A 16,846-nucleotide genomic window follows, 5' to 3' on the forward strand; every position below is an offset into this window, starting at 1 on the left:
AACAGAGTAAAAACAGTTAAAATGTAACAAAATTTTAAAAAATCTCAGAAGATAAAAACAGGTTGAACAGTTTAAAATTAATTTCACTTAAAAGCCTGAGAAAACAGGTTTGTCTTGGAGGTCTAACTAAAACCAAACAGAGAAGGAGATGCTCTTATTTCAACAGAGAGCATATTCCAAAACCCCTGGGCAGCCACAGAGAAGGTCCAATTCTGAGTCACCACCATATGAGCTGGCGGCAACTGTAACTTGACCTCTCTAGAAAACCTTAATAGGCAGGAGGGTTCATGACAAAGATGACGCTCACTTAAATACCCTGGACCCAAGCCATTAAGGGCCTTATAGGTACTGTAATAACCAGCACCTTCTATTTCTCTCAGAAACATATCAACAGCCAGTGCAGTTCTTTTAAAATTAATGTTATATGGTCCCTTTGGGTTGTCCCAGAGACCAGTCTGGCTGCCAAATTCTGTACCAATTGTAGTTTCCAGACTATGTATGGAAGCAGCCACACATAGAGTGCATTACAGTAGTCAAGCCTGGAGGTTACCAGCATATGCAACACTGTTGTAAGGTCATTTACCTCCAGAAATGGACGTAGCTGATGTATCAGCTGAAGCTGATAAAAAGTGCTCCTGCCCACTACCCTAACATGAGAAACCAGATAGAGTTTTAGATCCAGGAGCACTCCCAAGCTACGTACCGGATCTTTCAGGAGGAGTGTAACCCCATCCAGACCAGGCAGATCAAAACCATCTCTCAGGTCCTGATCCCCAACAGGCAGTACCTCCATCTTATTTGAATTCTGCTTCAGTTTGTTATCCCTCATCCAGCCCATTACTGCCTCCAGGCAGGTGTTTAGGAAGGTTATGCCATTTCCTGATGAGGTCAATATGGAGAAATAGATCTGGGTGTCATCAGCATATTGATAACATTCTGCACCAAACCTCCTGATGATCTCTCCCAATGGTTTCATGTAGATGCTAAAGAGCACTGGAGATAGTATGGAGCCTTGTGGAATGCCATATTTCAGTTCTCTCTTTGCAGAGCAGCAGTCTCCAAGCGACACCATCTGGAATCTACCAGAGAAGTAGGAATGGGACCACTGTAGAACAATGCCACCCAATCCCACCTCTCTCAGGCGACCCAGATGGATACCATGGCCAATGGTATCAGTAGCCCTTGAGAGATCCAAAAGGATCAGCAGATTCACATTCCCTCTATTGATAGCCAGTTGAAGATCATCCATCCGGCTGACCAAGGCAGTCTCAATCCCATAGCCCATTTGAAAGCTGTCTTGAAATGGGTCTAGATCACGCAAAACTTCCTGAAGCTGAGAGGCCACCATCTTCTCAGTCACCTTGCACAACCATGGAAGATTGGAACTGTGTCTGTAATTAGCTAACTCCAAGGGATCCAATGCAGCTTTCTTTAAATAAGGTCTAATAATAGCCTCCTTAAGACAAAGAGGCATCCTGCCCTCCCTCAGCAAGCATTTATAGTATTTACCAGACCCTCTCTCAGTGGTGTTTAGGCATGGACCATGGGGCGGGGGTCTGTGGCCTCTGGCCTCCTGCCCCCCCATGCTCTGAGGGGCCTCCCCAGAGCCCCAATGCCCCACCACTGCTGCCCAGCCTCTTCCATGTGCGCCACCACTATCTCCTCATCGCTGCTGCGATTTCCCCCTGTTCACCACTGGGGGTGTGTGTGTGTGAGAGAGAGAGCAGAGCAAGCCATGCCCACCCTCCCTATCAGGGATCCTGGTAAGGGAGATAGTATTCTTATAGACCACAGCCACCCCACATCCCCACCCACATCCTTTCACCTGCTCCACCACGGAGTAACCCACTGGAAGAAGCTGGGACCAAATCAGGATCACTAGCCTCTCCCAACTAGGTCTTCGTAATGCACACCAGGTTGGCTCTTTCATCCATAATCAAATTACAGGTTATCTCAGACTTATTTTGAACCAGCCTGGAATGGTCAGGATCATACAATGCAGATTAGAGCCCTACGTGGAAAGGGAAATGCCCGATGTTCAAGCTGGTTTCAGAAAAGGCCAAGGAACAAGAGACATTATTGCTGATGCATGCTGGATAATTGAGAAAGCCAAAAAATACCCAAAATAAGTCAATATGTGCTTTGTTGACTACAGAAGAGCCTTTGATTGTGTCATCGAGGAATATCCTTAGGAAAATGGGTGTCCCATTACATCTCATTATTCTTCATAAGAAACCTATACACAGGTCAGGAAGCCACAGTCCTGAAAGAACATGGTGAAACATACTGGTTCCAGATTGGCAAAGAAGTAAGACAAGGCTGTATACTTTCTCCTTATTTATTCAATTTATATGCTGAGCATATACTGAGAGAAGCTGGATTGGAAGAAGATGAGCATGGTTTAAAGTTGGAGGAAGAAACATCAATAACCTGTGCTACACCGATGACACCAGTCTGATAGTTGAGAATGAAGATGAGCTGCAAGCTCTAATAATGAAAGTCAAGGAGCACAGTGGAAAAAAATGGGACTATGACTAAATGTCAGGAAAACTAAACTAATGACAATGAGTACAGCAACCAGCCTCAGAATTGATAATTAAGACATTGAAGTGGTGGATAGCTTATGTCTTTTAGGATTAACCATCAACAGTAAAGGATCCAGCAGTCAAGGATCGCTGCAGACACTTGGTGGTAGGGTTGTAATGAAGGTCTTGGAAAGGATATTTAGATGTTGTGATGTGGCTATGTCTACACAGATTAGAACTAGCACTTGGTGGTAGGGTTGTAATGAAGGTCTTGGAAAGGATATTTAGATGTTGTGATGTGGCTATGCCTACACAGATTAGAATTGTTCAGTCAGTAGTTTTTCCTGTGATACTCTGTGGATGTGAAAGCTGGACTTTCTAGAAGCAAGATAGAAAAAGTATTGATGCTTTTGGCCTTTGGTGTTGGAGAAGACTTTTGAGGATACCATGGACAGCCAGGAAAACAAACAAATGGATGATAGAACAAATCAATCCAGAATTTTCACTTGAGGCACAAATGACCAGGCTCAAACTATCATACTTTGGACACATTATGTGAAGACCCAGCTCCCTTGAGAAGTCCATAATGCTGGGGAAAGCTAAAGGAAAGAGAAGAGGACAACCAGCAGCAAGGTGGATGGAATCGATTACGACATGAATGCACCACTGAGAGACCTTAAAGGCCAAGTTGAAGACTGATCATCCTGGAGAGAATCTATCTATGTGGTCACTAAGAGTCAACAGTGACTTGACGGCACTTAATCAATCAATCAATCAATCAATGTGAGGTTATGTGGGTTGTTGGCACTGCTCTCCAAGGTCAATAAGGTGGTAGGCTTGCTGGAAGGGGGAACCATAATTAAACTTCTGAATTCCCTTCCCCTGTAATGAACTGCTGACCTACAAGTGCCATATCTTAGTCGATTCCCCATCACCAGTGTTCTCTCTAATTTTGCGGCAGTATCAAGGCAGTGTGTACACATGTGCATTCAAAATGCGGCCTTCCCGATTCAACCTGAGTGGAATATAAAATTAACTGAGTGGATATCAAAGAACATGTGAGCATGCACACATGTGCATGCCTTAGAGAGAGCACTGCCCATCACCACTGGAATAGCTGCCCCAGAGTTCTCGCCCACCTCCCCATCTCTGGACAACCCAAACCCCACATTTTACCTTAACAGTTGTCCAAAATATATTTTTCATATCTCACCTGCTTAGGATATGAGCAAAGTCCAAAAATGCAGGGACAGATTGTCTATTCCAAGTGCGGGATATGAAAAATGCTGTTTCATTTACAAGGTAGAAACACAGAAACTGGAAGTGCAAAAATGATAGAGACAACCCACAGGAGTGGCACTAAAAAACTATCTACCTTTTGGGTGTTCTCCTGTGAGGTGAGGGCATCGTCTCATTCAGTCTTGGGAAGTGAGAGGTGTGATTAATACCCCAGATGTGAGGGGGGATGTTGTGTGAAAAGAATGTAACTGGTGTGGGATGCAATTTATGTCAGGGGTTGCATACTGTGGGGCTCCTTTTCTGTGTTGATTTACTGTTGCATTCTTATACATTTTGTACAAATTGATGTTAGTGCTTTTGCACTTTATCCTACTCCTGCTGCTGTCATGCATTTGGCTAATTTTAAATTGTTCTCTTGGCATTATTGCATTTGTACATCTGTGTCCTTTTCCTGCTGCTACTTTGGAGTTTTCATTTCATTGTTTATTTGAATGGTTGGTAATGCTTATTGACTTAATTGTAATTTAATGTTATATTTTGATATGTATTGTTGCTGTTGATCTTATTATCTGTGAATATTGAACTGCTTTAAGCACAATTTTTGTGGGTTAATTAAAAATCTAGTTGTGGTTCATGTTCACTCTGGGGCCGTACAACTTTGGCATTCCTGCAGTTGGTAGCCTACAACTCACATTATCCCTCACTATTGGCCATTGTGGCTGGGTATTATCGTAGTTGTAGTCCAAAAACAGCTGGAGGGCTGAAGTTGTGCAGCCAAGGCCTTTGTTGCTTTTGTGAACAATCTCTTTTATGTAAGGGTAATTACTGTGGTATATGGAACTGTAATATATTGCTGTAACCTTAAGAAGCACTGCCTGGTTGTGGGCTGTGAGTCAGCAGTTTGTGGGCTGTGAGTGAGTCAGCAGTTTGCAGATAGCTGCAGGCCTGCTTTTTGTAAGTGTTTTGCTCTTGTTTGTTCTTCGTTCTTGTTTGGTCTCCAACTAAAGATTGTTGAGACCTAATGCTGTCTTTGGTGTGATGCCTCCTCATAACAAGTCCCACTGATCTCACATGCTTCAAATAACTATCGCTATAGTACAGAAGGAAGGGGGACTGCTTGTGAGCAGGAATATTACGCTGCTCAAGGCTTATCAGTGAACTGATTAGAACAGCTTGTTGCATGCCATTGACTTTAAAAAGCAGGGTCTGGATAGTTCTTTCTTGTGCCATGCAGGAAATGGTGAGTCTGACCATGACCAGCAGTGTCAGACAAGTTAAAAGGAAGGCTTCCAGCTATATTGAATCAGTAGCACTACACATTTTATAGCAGTTCAGGTACATCACAACATGGAGAGGCACAATTAGCCTTGTCTCGTTGCCTTTTCAAATGCTGCATTAGAAATCACCCCTATAAAGTCTTCAAAGCTACCTCCTATATGTCTGCTTTCAAAAGCAGATACTTACCTGAAGTGTGTGAGTGCTGTGCAGGCTGGGAAGCAGAGGTGAAAGGCAGCAGTTAAATTAGGCATAATTGGTATTTATCTAATCCAGGATGTAGTTTAAAGTTTACAATAACATCAGTATGCAATGTTTTCTTAAGGAGACAAAGAGGGATCGTTTCTGGCAGAGAGTCGGTGCAGCTTGCTGGCACAAGAGCTGTTCAGGAAAGAGGATATCAATCAATTCCTGCTCTTTCTATTGATCTTCTGCACAAGAATGCAGACTATATGAATTCAGACTAAAACTCTAGAAGTAAATTGTGGCCAGTCTTAGCAGCTTCCTATTTCATCATCTTATTTCACATGCTGCTTCTCCTTACAGTTATTATGCTCAGTTCCAAAATGCTCAGATCCTTATAAATCATTAACTGAGAATTAGTGATCTAGCTAGATTGATATGTAGTGTGGAATTGTATATAAATTCAGTATGTACATTTTTAATTTGCTGGTTCTTCATTTCTGCCAAGATCGTCCATATTCCTTAAATAAGATAGTCCTAGAAATAGGGAGGGAAATATGTTTGTCATAGATTTTGATGGATGATAAAGTACAAAAAAATCCATTGAAAACTCATACTCTTTCTTAAATAAAAGCACTTTCACTCAAATGGACATTACTCCTGCCACTATGGGGTTGTCACAAATGCTTACTGTGATCAGCATGTATATCACAGATCCTTGCAGGTATACAGGCTGGAGGTCAGACCAGGGTTGAGCTGCCACCATCTGGATTTTTTATGAATTAACTTATGGCATTTGCGTCCAGATGTGGTGATGGCCCAGTAGCTTAAATGGCTTTTTAAAAAAGACTACAGAAATTGATGGAAATAGGTCCATGGAAATCGACTAGCTGTATTAATTAAATGGAGCTTCCATGTACAGAGGCAAAATGACTGTGAGTAGCAGATGCTAGGAACAGACAACAGGGATTGTCCTACTCGTGAGTTTCTAGAGTGCTGGCTACTGTTGGAAACAAAATGATGAACTAGAATCAGGCCTGCTCAGCTTCAGCCCTCCTGCAGATGTTGGCCTATGACTCTCATAATCCCTGGCTATTGGCTACTGTGGCTGGGGATTATGGGAGGAGTTGTCCAAAAATAGCTGGGGGGCCTAAGTTGAGCAGGACTGCACTAGATCAACCTTGGTCTGATCCAGTAAGACAATTCTTATTATCTTTTCAGCAGTTTGGTTTGTTTTCTTATGTATCTTTCCTGACAAGCAAGGAAGATTTGCACTCTAGAATCCCTTGGACTGATTGGATGGGCACATGCATTTTGATGCAAAGTTGTAGGCGAAACATCTTGATCAACTTCATCTGTAGTGCAGGCCTTGGGATGGGCATGCACACTTACTGGTTTTGCCACGAGTATGAAGGTAAACTCCAGGATTAGGTACACAAACTCAAGGCCGTTTCGAACACAACGTCAGGGATCCTGTCGGAGGAACTGGAAGAACAGGAATGCACAACTGTCATGTACAAAGTGATGTGGGCTGTATATATGCATGTATATCTACATCTGCATCTATGTGTGTGTGTGTATCTGTCCAGTTTCCTCACTTTTTAAAGTGGGAAAGATTGTGCTAGCAAAGCATACAGAGTATGTGAACTTCAGTACTTCCCATTTATTTGTGCACATGTAGCAGGGAACAGCCTCTGTCTGGACTGGGCTGTTTATGGGCCTGACAAGAGCTTTAAACATAGTTTCAAATCACCAGTTAATACTTCCTTCCCTGTCAGTTCAGCACCTGAAAACTACAACAATGCCGGTCCCTGCCACCGTGCCAGCATGATGAGGCAGGGCGTGGGGTTGTGCCCCATCACATAAGGCAGGCACGGGTGCCATCTTTTTGCCTTCTCCATGTGACAGGGGTCAGCCAATGAGGGGAGGAGGCAGGCCACTTGGGTCCCTGCAGTCTCCATTACAGGCAGTTGCTCTGCAGCTTGGCAAGTGGCAGGATTGCTGAGGAGTGCTCTCTCGGAATGGCAACAAGAGGAGGAGAAGCAGAAGGGCTCGTAGCTCCTTGGTGAAAGTGTCTCCCCTCCTTGCTCTTTGAACGCGGCCTTGCCGTGCACGCCTGGTCTCCTGGGAGCTAGCCCCCTCCTGCACTTCCAGCCCCTTACTATTCTACTAGGGGTGTGCGGTCTCGGCTGGGCTGCTGCAGAGCCTTGCTGTGTGCTCTATGGGGGCACTGGGGAGCTAATCGAGTACATTCTTATTTCATATTGGGGGTTTGCTTAGCGGGACTTTGAGTCCTTCTCTAAGTGGGGAGCTTTCCTGGGGGCAGATTTCCCATTGGATTGGGACTCTGTGGCACTGAGGGGAAGATGTACCTTCAAAAAGAAAAAGGAGAGCCTTTTTTTATTTTTGAGAAGCTGCTGCCAGTCAGTGGAATCTTTGAGAAGCTGCTGCCAGTCAGTGCAGATAATACTGATTGAAAGGGATGTTCACATCTTGATTAATATGCCACGGATAATCTATTTTTTGGGGGTAAATACTACTTGTAATTAATTTTAATATAGTAGAGATAGCTAAGCTAACAGGTTTTTTATACTGTGACATATAAAAATGAATAAGGTATTCAAGGGGCTTTCTCTGGTGAATGTGGTTTCTTCAGCAATAGGCACAACTGTCTGAATACATTAATGACAATTGTGGCAGATACCAAAGCATAAAGGATGATCTCTGAACTGGCTTAAAATAAAAGGAAAGCATACAGTATAGTAGTCTGCAACTGTAATAATTATTATGGCGCATGCTGTATGTTGCTGGTCATTACCATAGCAACAGACTGTTTTTGATACATCACTAAAAGCATGCTGAGAGGTATAAGTTATGAGGGTAGCACATATGCGGTGTAAACAAACATTGTGCAAGTCTGAGATGGGAAAAGGATAATAAACATGGAAGTACATTTGAATGTTATGCACATAGCAAAATAGTGGAAGCAGAAGGCCAGTGGAATGTACACGTAAAACACAAGGAGCTGTATGCTTCGATTTGTTTTCAATAATTTTATGCTTTTCACTGACCTCATTCTTTTTTTTAAAGGAAATGAATCACAAAGCTGGCGAGAATGGCTTTTACTAGAGTCTTGCAGCTGAATCAAGACTGTCACCATCATGCAGTTCATTTTGTTTGAGAAATTGACATGGCATAACTTTAAAGCCTTTTGGACTATCCATTACTTTGTCCATACTACTGTGTAGGGTGGTCATCCGTCATACTGCCAAATTTGAGGATACAATTTGGGTGAACTTCTACATTACAAGAACATGAAGCTACCACCACAAAATAGCAGCCTTGCTTCAAGTTCTCCTCCTCCTCTTCCTCCTCCTCCTCCTCAGTTTTGACTTCATGTGCCAGGGTTATTACAAAGTAGTATATTTTCTTGACAGTTCTAATGAGAGCCAGTGTGGTGTAGTGGTTAGACTGCTGGACTAGGACCGGGGAGACCCGAGTTCAAATCCCCATTCAGCCATGAAACTAGCTGGGTGACTCTGGGCCAGTCACTTCTCTCTCAGCCTAACCTACTTCACAGGGTTGTTGTGAAAGAGAAACTCAAGTATGTAGTATACCGCTCTGGGCTCCTTGGAGGAAGAGCGGGATATAAATGTAATAATAATAATAATAATAATAATAATGGCAACCAAAGATTTGGAGTGGGGGAAAACATTGGGGGGAAATAGTGTGTGGACATCAGGGCTTAAGGGGAAATCTACATTTAAGACAGGGGAACTCAATACAAGTCTGCTGTTTTTGGCAGCAGCCTCACATTTCTTGTAAGGTATATTGCTGCCATTACTGTACATGGTTGGCTAGTTCACAATAATGGTGAGAAGCACTCACAAGAGAACAGGGGAATTTATAGGGTCATCACTATGCTCACAGCCAGGAAGATGCTATATGTACAAACTGCCTCCTCTGTTTGAGGGGAGGGGCAGAGTTCAAGGTGCTTATGTAGGGACTACTGTGAACTGGAAAACATATATGATCTTCTATAGCTATTGGCAGGTTTGTTGCTTTTGAAAACCCAAAGAAGGTGATAATGGTAGGCACTTCCCATGATTGTGAAGTTTAATCACCTCATCACCTCATCATGATTGTGAAGTTTAATCACCTCATCACCCCCATAATCACCTCATCACTGACCAACATTGCATGCAAATTTAAGAAAACCAGAATTATTTTTATTGTTTTCAAGCATATTCCTCTATGCCTGCTTAAATGTTTCCTGCGGCTGCACTTGCTGCCAGTTTGCTTCTGGGCCTACTTAAAGGTGATAGTTTTAACATTCAAAGTCTTAAATGTTCGTGTTCCAGCATAACTGAAGAAACACCACCTCCTGTTTTGTCATGATCACAGCCCTGAACAGTAGCATGGAGTCTGACCATGACAAGGGGGAAGCAGTCAAGCCAGAGAAGCCATCCCCAGGTCCAGTACTTTCCCCAAGCCCTGACACCAGGCTGGAGCATAAGCCTGTCAATTGGGAGAGCCTGGAACTGGCAGACCTGAGCCCTGCAATGAACTGTCCTCACCATATGCCTTGCAATCCCCCAAGCCTACACAACTGTGCCCGTAATGGCCAGAAGGGACTTGATGGAATAGAGGGAAAGTCGTAGTCCCTGGGCCAGAGGACTGCTCCTTTAAATCTTTCTGCTCTCCAGGCAGGGAGGTGAAGCCTGAGTGGGGTAGTCTTCGCCTTGTTGGAGCAGGTTGTTCATGGGGAGCTCTCCAGGGTGCCGCAACACAGACTGCCTTGCCTTGCCCATTCCTGATTTTGAGACAGAACATGTATGACTCTTCCTGGCAATAACAATTCATTGCTCTCTTTCCCCCACTGAAGTGGCTCCACTGCAGACATGTCAGGATAATTTTTCATGGGTTATTTTTCATACCTCATAAAAACTATATAGGTGTGCTTGGGGAATAATCACATATGGCCTATAGCAAGGGGGGGGCACTGTCCCTCCTGCTGTTACCCCAATATGTCTGTTCAAATAAGACACTGAGGGACAAACTTGAACATGTGGTTGCTTCCAAAAATTGCAACTCTCTGCCAGATTCCCCTTCCTTCTCTCATAATGTAAGAAACATATTCAGGACCAGCAAGCATACAGGAAGCATAGATGATTAACATGAGTAGGCTTTCAGAAACTTAAAGACATCTTGACTGTGGAAAACAAGGGACAAAGATGGGCATCTACCAGATGAATTTGAGTAAAATGTACTAGGCTATTAGTGTTCATATGATGCAAATGGGTGAAGGGATAAATAACCTGTTGTCATCAAGAGACTATGGACTGATTCAAATGAACACAGAACCCTACATGTGATAGCCTTTGGGCCAACCCGAGGGCACACCTGCCCTGACATCACTGGGTGACGTGTGGCACATTCTTTTTGAGTAATTTTCCTAATCTTGTCAGCCAATAATAATATGTGCAAGTAATAGAATGAATGCATGGCTGCCATTCACAGTTTTTATTTAGGATTGTCCCTTAGATTTCCTCCTTTAACAGACCCCCACTCCTCAGGATTATTTTTGTTCCTGGCACAGCTGCAAAACTGGGTGCACTGCATTGTTAAATTTCTTTTAGTTCCACTTAAAATCCTGCTTTGAGGCTATTTCTCAGACATATCTCTGAGAAATACTTTTGCATTATATTCATGCATATTAATTATATAAAAACAGTGTTTCATTTCTAAACTGGAGCTATTGCAAAATGCTCATTTGATTTCTAAAAAACCCTCCCTAAACACAGACAGTAGAAGTAACAATACTTTTTATTAGAACCAGCCAATGATGCACTGTGCAACCAATCTGCTGTGCAAACCTTTGAGTTAAACAGAACTCTTCCTCAGACAGGATGCTAAACAAACAAGAAAGAGAGAAACTAGAATATATGTTTTTAAGCTCTATCTACAATTTCAGTTTTAAGATCATAATGGAGGAAATCCTCTGCAGACTTGATAGGATATAGGGATGTGTGGAATGTTTTGAGGGTTGAAATGTTCCACCTCAGAATGGGCCGTTTTGAGTGTTGCAAGCTTGAAACAAAAACCGCTTTAAAAGTTTTGAGCACAGAACGGCTCCTGTTCTGAACACAGAACGGAATGAGCCATTCCGAGGTGGAGTGTTTCGACTCCTTCTGGGCACCATTTTGGAATCCAAAATGGTGCTCTTCTGGCATCTGTGCATGTGTGTTGGCCATTTGTGTGTCCAAACCACTACGCAAATGGCCTCCGTGCATACCTAGAGGCCAGAAAAGCATCATTTTGGATGCCAAAATGGTGCTCAAAACATTCCATTTGGAACAGGGAGGGTCATTCTGTCAGAACAACTGGCTCACCCAGTTCCGACTGAATGATTCATGGGCTCTGTGTTCTGTTCTGAACTCAGAACGGAACACACAATTTGTTTCATGCACACCCTATTAGGTTAGACTTTTGTGCAAATGTTTGGGTTACACAGCAGCATGTTGGAATTAAGGATGTGCCCAAAGGTGATTTGGACCTGGTGGGTGTGGTACTTTAAAGGCGGGGGAGGGTGTACTCACCCCTCTCGCCGCATTCCCCCCGCTGGAGTTCCGTTATTTTCAAGCCCCTCGGGGCGGCAGTGTTCCTCCCTGCCACCCCGTTGCCATCATCAGCCAGAAGTGGCCAGAAGTAGTGATTGCACGTGTGCCCATTGCGTGCACTTGCCTGTCTGCCGTGCGCACATGCACAATCACTACTTCCGGCCACTTCCGGCCGATGAGGACAACGGGGCAGCAGGGAGGAACACTGCTGCCCCGAGGGGGCTTGAAAATAACGGAGCGCCAGCAGGGGAAATGCAGCGAGGGGTGTGAGTACACACTCCTCCACCCTTAAAGTACTACCCCTGCCAGTGCTGAAATGCAGAACCCCGCCCCCCCAGCCGAAACATTTTGGAGGCCTTTTTAATGGCCTCTGAAATGTTTCGGGATCAAGCCTAGTTGGAATAGAGCAGGGGTGCCCAATTCAAATGCCCCAGTGGGCCGGAAATAACCATGACTTGACATACAGGAGCTGAGAGGTCAATTTTCAGTGCACTACCACATTCAAATTAATTATTAAAAATATTAATGAAAGCCATTATTAGTTACTTATCAATCTATTCCTCTACCAAAGGGCCCACAATTTTAACCAAGGAGAGTGACCATAAAATAGGTCCTGTCCCAGCTAACTCAGTGGGGCATCTGGAGTGCATGCCAGTCCCAGACATATACCCCAAGTCCTCTCCTCTCCCTCAGTCACAGGTGCTTTCAGGCTGCAATCCCAAACATGCAGTCCTAGAACGCTTCATGGCTCCTACTCTAGGATATTCCTATATCCTATATACGAATGTGGGATCTTGTCTTTGGCCTTTATATTGTGCAGGCCTAGGGTAGAGAAACAATGCAGGCACTCACTTTGACCTAGGAGTTATCTGATCTGTCTCTGACATGAACAAAATGGAAGTATAGAAAAATATGGTACTCTGTTAGATGTTTAATTAAGCCATTCATGTTTGATATTTTTACATTTGATACAGAAAGCATGCAAGTTATTAGTGCTATACAATATTATTTTCTTTACTGAAAAAAATATTCATTGAAAATTTCACATTCAATTTTCATAAACATATAGAAAGTGAAAATAAAATGTACACCACCCGAGCTCCTTGGAGGAAGGACAGGATATAATATGATGTATTTTGATAGCCATCAGCCATTATCACGGCACTTAAAATACATAGCTAATTAGATTGTTTACATAGTTCCATTATTTTCATGTAACAGCCCACCTTGATGATTGGCTTCTGAGGAGCCAAGAGTGGTATACATGGTTATGTTTATCCTCAACAACCCTATGACGTAGGTTAGGCTGAGATAAGTGACTGACCCAGAGTCACCCAGCGAGTTTCATGGCTGAAGAGTGTTACAAAAGAAAGCCTGTCTGGGGGTTCCTTGGAGCACCCCTCTACCTAGTTTTGTGGCTACTGGACTGTAGTGTTGCTCAAGACCTCATGAGACCATAAGATCTCCATTTTTAGTTTGCTTCTAGATAACTTGCAGGGGCATATCACTTGGTGTGCTGCCTAAGATAATTGCTGTGAGGTCAAGGTTCTACTTCAGGACTGCAAAGAGCGTATCTTAGTGCATGTCTCTCTGGCTGCCTCCAAGTGAGAAATGCCAAAGCAGATGATAGACTGAATCAAGCACTTTTCTTTCAGAGAGAGCCAAATATTCTCCCTGTTTTGGCAGAACAGATTAAGACATGTTATCTGTTACTCAGGAAGGACTGATAAAGCAGGTAGAAGGTGTCATCTTTGCTAACAAGTATGTTGATGGACCATTCTGAGCTCTGGAAGCTGGCTTGTTTTGAAACATTAGTCACCTCCACAGATTCTAAACAATGTGAGATATCCCCTGATGTGTTTACTGTATTTCATCCAACACGGTCTTTTCAGACCTTCCCAAGCCTTTGTCCAAGAAGAAGTTCACTCTTCACTTTTGAATAGCACAATGGCACCTCCTGTGATTTGTACCTTTTGTCTGCCTTTGCATGGTGCATATAGCATAACACCCTCAGACAAGAATTTGCCTATATCTGGTGAAAACACCATCAATCAGTGTGTCTTCTGGGTCACCAGTGCTGTCTGTGTACCTCAGAACCACCACTCCTTTTTCCACGTCTTGGCATCAGCACTTCCATATTGCCCTGCCTTGACCTACACTTCCACACCAGCTTTTCCTAATGTGGTCTGCCCAGCATTTGTGGCTGTGAGGTCCCTTTCATTTTTTCTAAATTTATCCTGGATTTCTGGACCCCTGCCGGGGCTCTGTATCCCTGTTGCTGCCTTCTTGCCCTGGAGAAGAAAAGCCCCTGGGTAGAGACCGGGGGGGGAGCCACCATTAAGTGAATGGGTTCCAATAATCCAGGCCGCTACCCCTCAGGGGCACGCCTCGTGCCCCAGCCATGCCCCCTGCATCTGATGTCAGACCAGGGGCGTAGCAAGGTTGGAGTGGGCCCAGAGATGAGATTTTAAAATGGGCCCCCCTCAAGGTCCAGGGCCTCCGCACACCCCAGGCCCCCAAGGATTTAAGTCTGATATTTCAAAATATGTATGCTGCCTAGAAATACATTTCACTGAATACACACACACACTTCACAATATATAGCGATATACATTGAGTACTATATATTTGTGCTACTTTTAATGCCTAGAACACACTAGAAACACTAATTATTAAAATGGGACCCTCGCTGCAGATTAGCAAAGGAGACTTTCAACCATGCAGGGTGAGCCTGATGTGAATTCAGTTCGTCCCTGGGTCCGCCTTTTAGCCAATCAAACAGACTCAGTGGGAATCAATAAGAGGTATTTAATTGCTACTGCAGATAGAAAGGTAATTCAATGGGCTATCGCTCTGCATTGAATACAAATTGGTTATAGGTGCATCTTACATTTATACAAACAATCTGAATGATGCTGACACCCCAGACATAGGATACGTGGCAACAAAATGGTGGACTAAGTATCTAGTACGCATGCGAATGATTCATTGTTCATCTGGTGATCACTCCTTATTTGGTTACATCCTGTTTTCTAAACTGTGAGAACCAAGTTTCTTTAGATACATTTTAGTGGGGAGAGATAATGACGTTGATCATGAGAGGCCTTGATGGCTCTGAGCCGAGCTGGGCTGGGCTGGGGTTACTTTAAGTTAGAATTAGGTTTTCTAAGTAAAATGGAGTTGCTTTGGTTTTCTAAAGCACATCAAGCCTGTGTATGTTTTCTCAGAATTTTGAACAAATTCAGTCAAGTTTGATTGCAGGAGGTTTTTCACACGGGGCTTTTAAAGCCCTTTAAGACACATCTCCTCTGGAAGGGAGGTGCTGCATTCACATGTTGGCCAGATTGACCCTGAAGTCCCTGCAAGTTATTGGGGAGCAGTTCACACACATGAAAAATAAAATAAAATAAAAGCACCACACATGCTTCACAGCTCACTCAGACCTTCTGGGTTGCAAAAAACTTGAGCATAAGTGCATTTATAAATGAATGAATGAATAAATAAATATAATATTGTTTGTTGCAGAAGTTTTTATAATTTTCTGCCATGAAACAAGCCACTTATAGGATTTTTTAGATAGTTTTTTTAAAGCCAGCAAATTTTCCAAGCTGTTTTAAATTAAATATTCAGCGACTTCTCAGTCTCTCCCCCCTCCATATCAAAGCCCTATGGCAAGCAGATCCCTATATATGGGTGGGGGGGGTGACCACAAAAAGGAGTTCACATTCTACCTGGCAAATGCTGGGCTGGGCAGAGGGTCTGCTGCAGAGAGCTGTGGGGGCTATTCTGCGTGCCTGCCTCCTTCCTTCCTTCCCTTCCTTGCTTGCTTGGGGCCTCCCTGCAAGCCTACTCCAGTTCAGGCTTCACTGAGGCCTACCCGGAGGCCTCCCTGGAAGCCCCCAAGGAACTCTATGACCAACATGGTTGCTGGCAGTTGCTTAAACAGGGAATTTTCAGCATACAATCAGCATGTATGCTGACATAAAGGGGTTCATATTTTTCAGTAAGAGCAGGGTTTAGGATCTTGTTTACCCTGCTGGCAGAGATCTGAGCTTGAGGGATTCCCATTAATTCTCATGACCAGGAGTCCCTGGGTATACTGTCTTTTAGCCCTGATTGCATGGTCACTGAAAGAGCTTACTGGTTCTCAATGTTGCGGAGTTGGTGGTTTCCCCATTAAACATAGAGGCGATTCTGACGATCACCAAAAAGCGGGCTAACAGAGCCTAGCCCGCTTTTTGGTGGTTGTGTGCTGCCACGGGAGCCACGCGGCTCCCAGCAGTTAACCCGCCTAATTCCCCCTCCCCCCAGGTTAATGGAGAGAGCGCTCCATTAACCTCTTCTTCCTGATCGTGTATTTCTGCAGCGTGGCAAAACACGAGGAGACCCCCGGCAGAAGGCTGAAACCAGCCTCCCGGCCCTGGGGGTCTCTCCAGGATGCCCCGTGTGCTCGCGCGGTGCATCCTGGAACTTCCGGGGGCCACACGGCCCCTGATCCCCGCAGCCCTCGCCGGCTTCATGACAGAGCTGGCAATCGTGTGGGCGGCCAATCCGGCCACCCAGGGCTCCATGTGCAATCGTCTTAGCCTGCTCTCCCCACAAACCCCCTAAAGGCGAGTCTCACTGATCGTGAGACTCACCTCATCGTATTTTTAAGTGCATTTAGGGAGGTATATTCCTATCTAATGGTCATGTAGAAATGTCATGCTTTTTCTAACAGTGGTCAATAGGTATTTATTTTCAGGGGAATTTCTGAACTGGATTGGAATGGAAGCTGGAAAATAAGAACCCAAGCAGAATATAAGTCAGAAACAGTTGATGCCATAATTGGTTGTGAAATGATCTCTCAAACTCTCTCTCTGGCCACCCAACTCTTCTCAGCAAAGAGAGATGACAAGTTCCCATTTTTATTGCTAAAGTGTGGGAATGGCTAGCAACAGGAAAAAATATCATTCTTCCCATTATCTGTCATCTGTATTTGAATCATTATGATAGGAACACATA

The 16,846-nt window shown here is 44.0% G+C and overlaps 1 long non-coding RNA gene across 2 annotated transcripts in view; it reads right to left on the minus strand.

The window, feature by feature from the left end:
- Nucleotides 1-5,285: 5,285 nt before the first annotated feature.
- Nucleotides 5,286-16,846, minus strand: part of LOC128322268 (uncharacterized) — a 56,443-nt gene continuing 44,882 nt past the window's right edge. Inside the window, exons 1-3 of one of the 2 annotated variants that reach the window (XR_008305638.1) lie at nucleotides 15,574-15,675; nucleotides 6,615-6,707; nucleotides 5,286-5,759 (exon numbers count right to left, since the gene is read on the minus strand). This is a non-coding gene — a long non-coding RNA (uncharacterized LOC128322268). Of the gene's footprint in view, nucleotides 5,760-6,614; nucleotides 6,708-15,573; nucleotides 15,676-16,846 lie in introns of those variants that run through there. The other variant, XR_008305639.1, reaches the window with a different exon arrangement.

The sequence above is a fragment of the Hemicordylus capensis genome, chromosome 4, assembly GCF_027244095.1.
Source record: "Hemicordylus capensis ecotype Gifberg chromosome 4, rHemCap1.1.pri, whole genome shotgun sequence".
NCBI classification, from domain to species: domain Eukaryota; kingdom Metazoa; phylum Chordata; class Lepidosauria; order Squamata; family Cordylidae; genus Hemicordylus; species Hemicordylus capensis.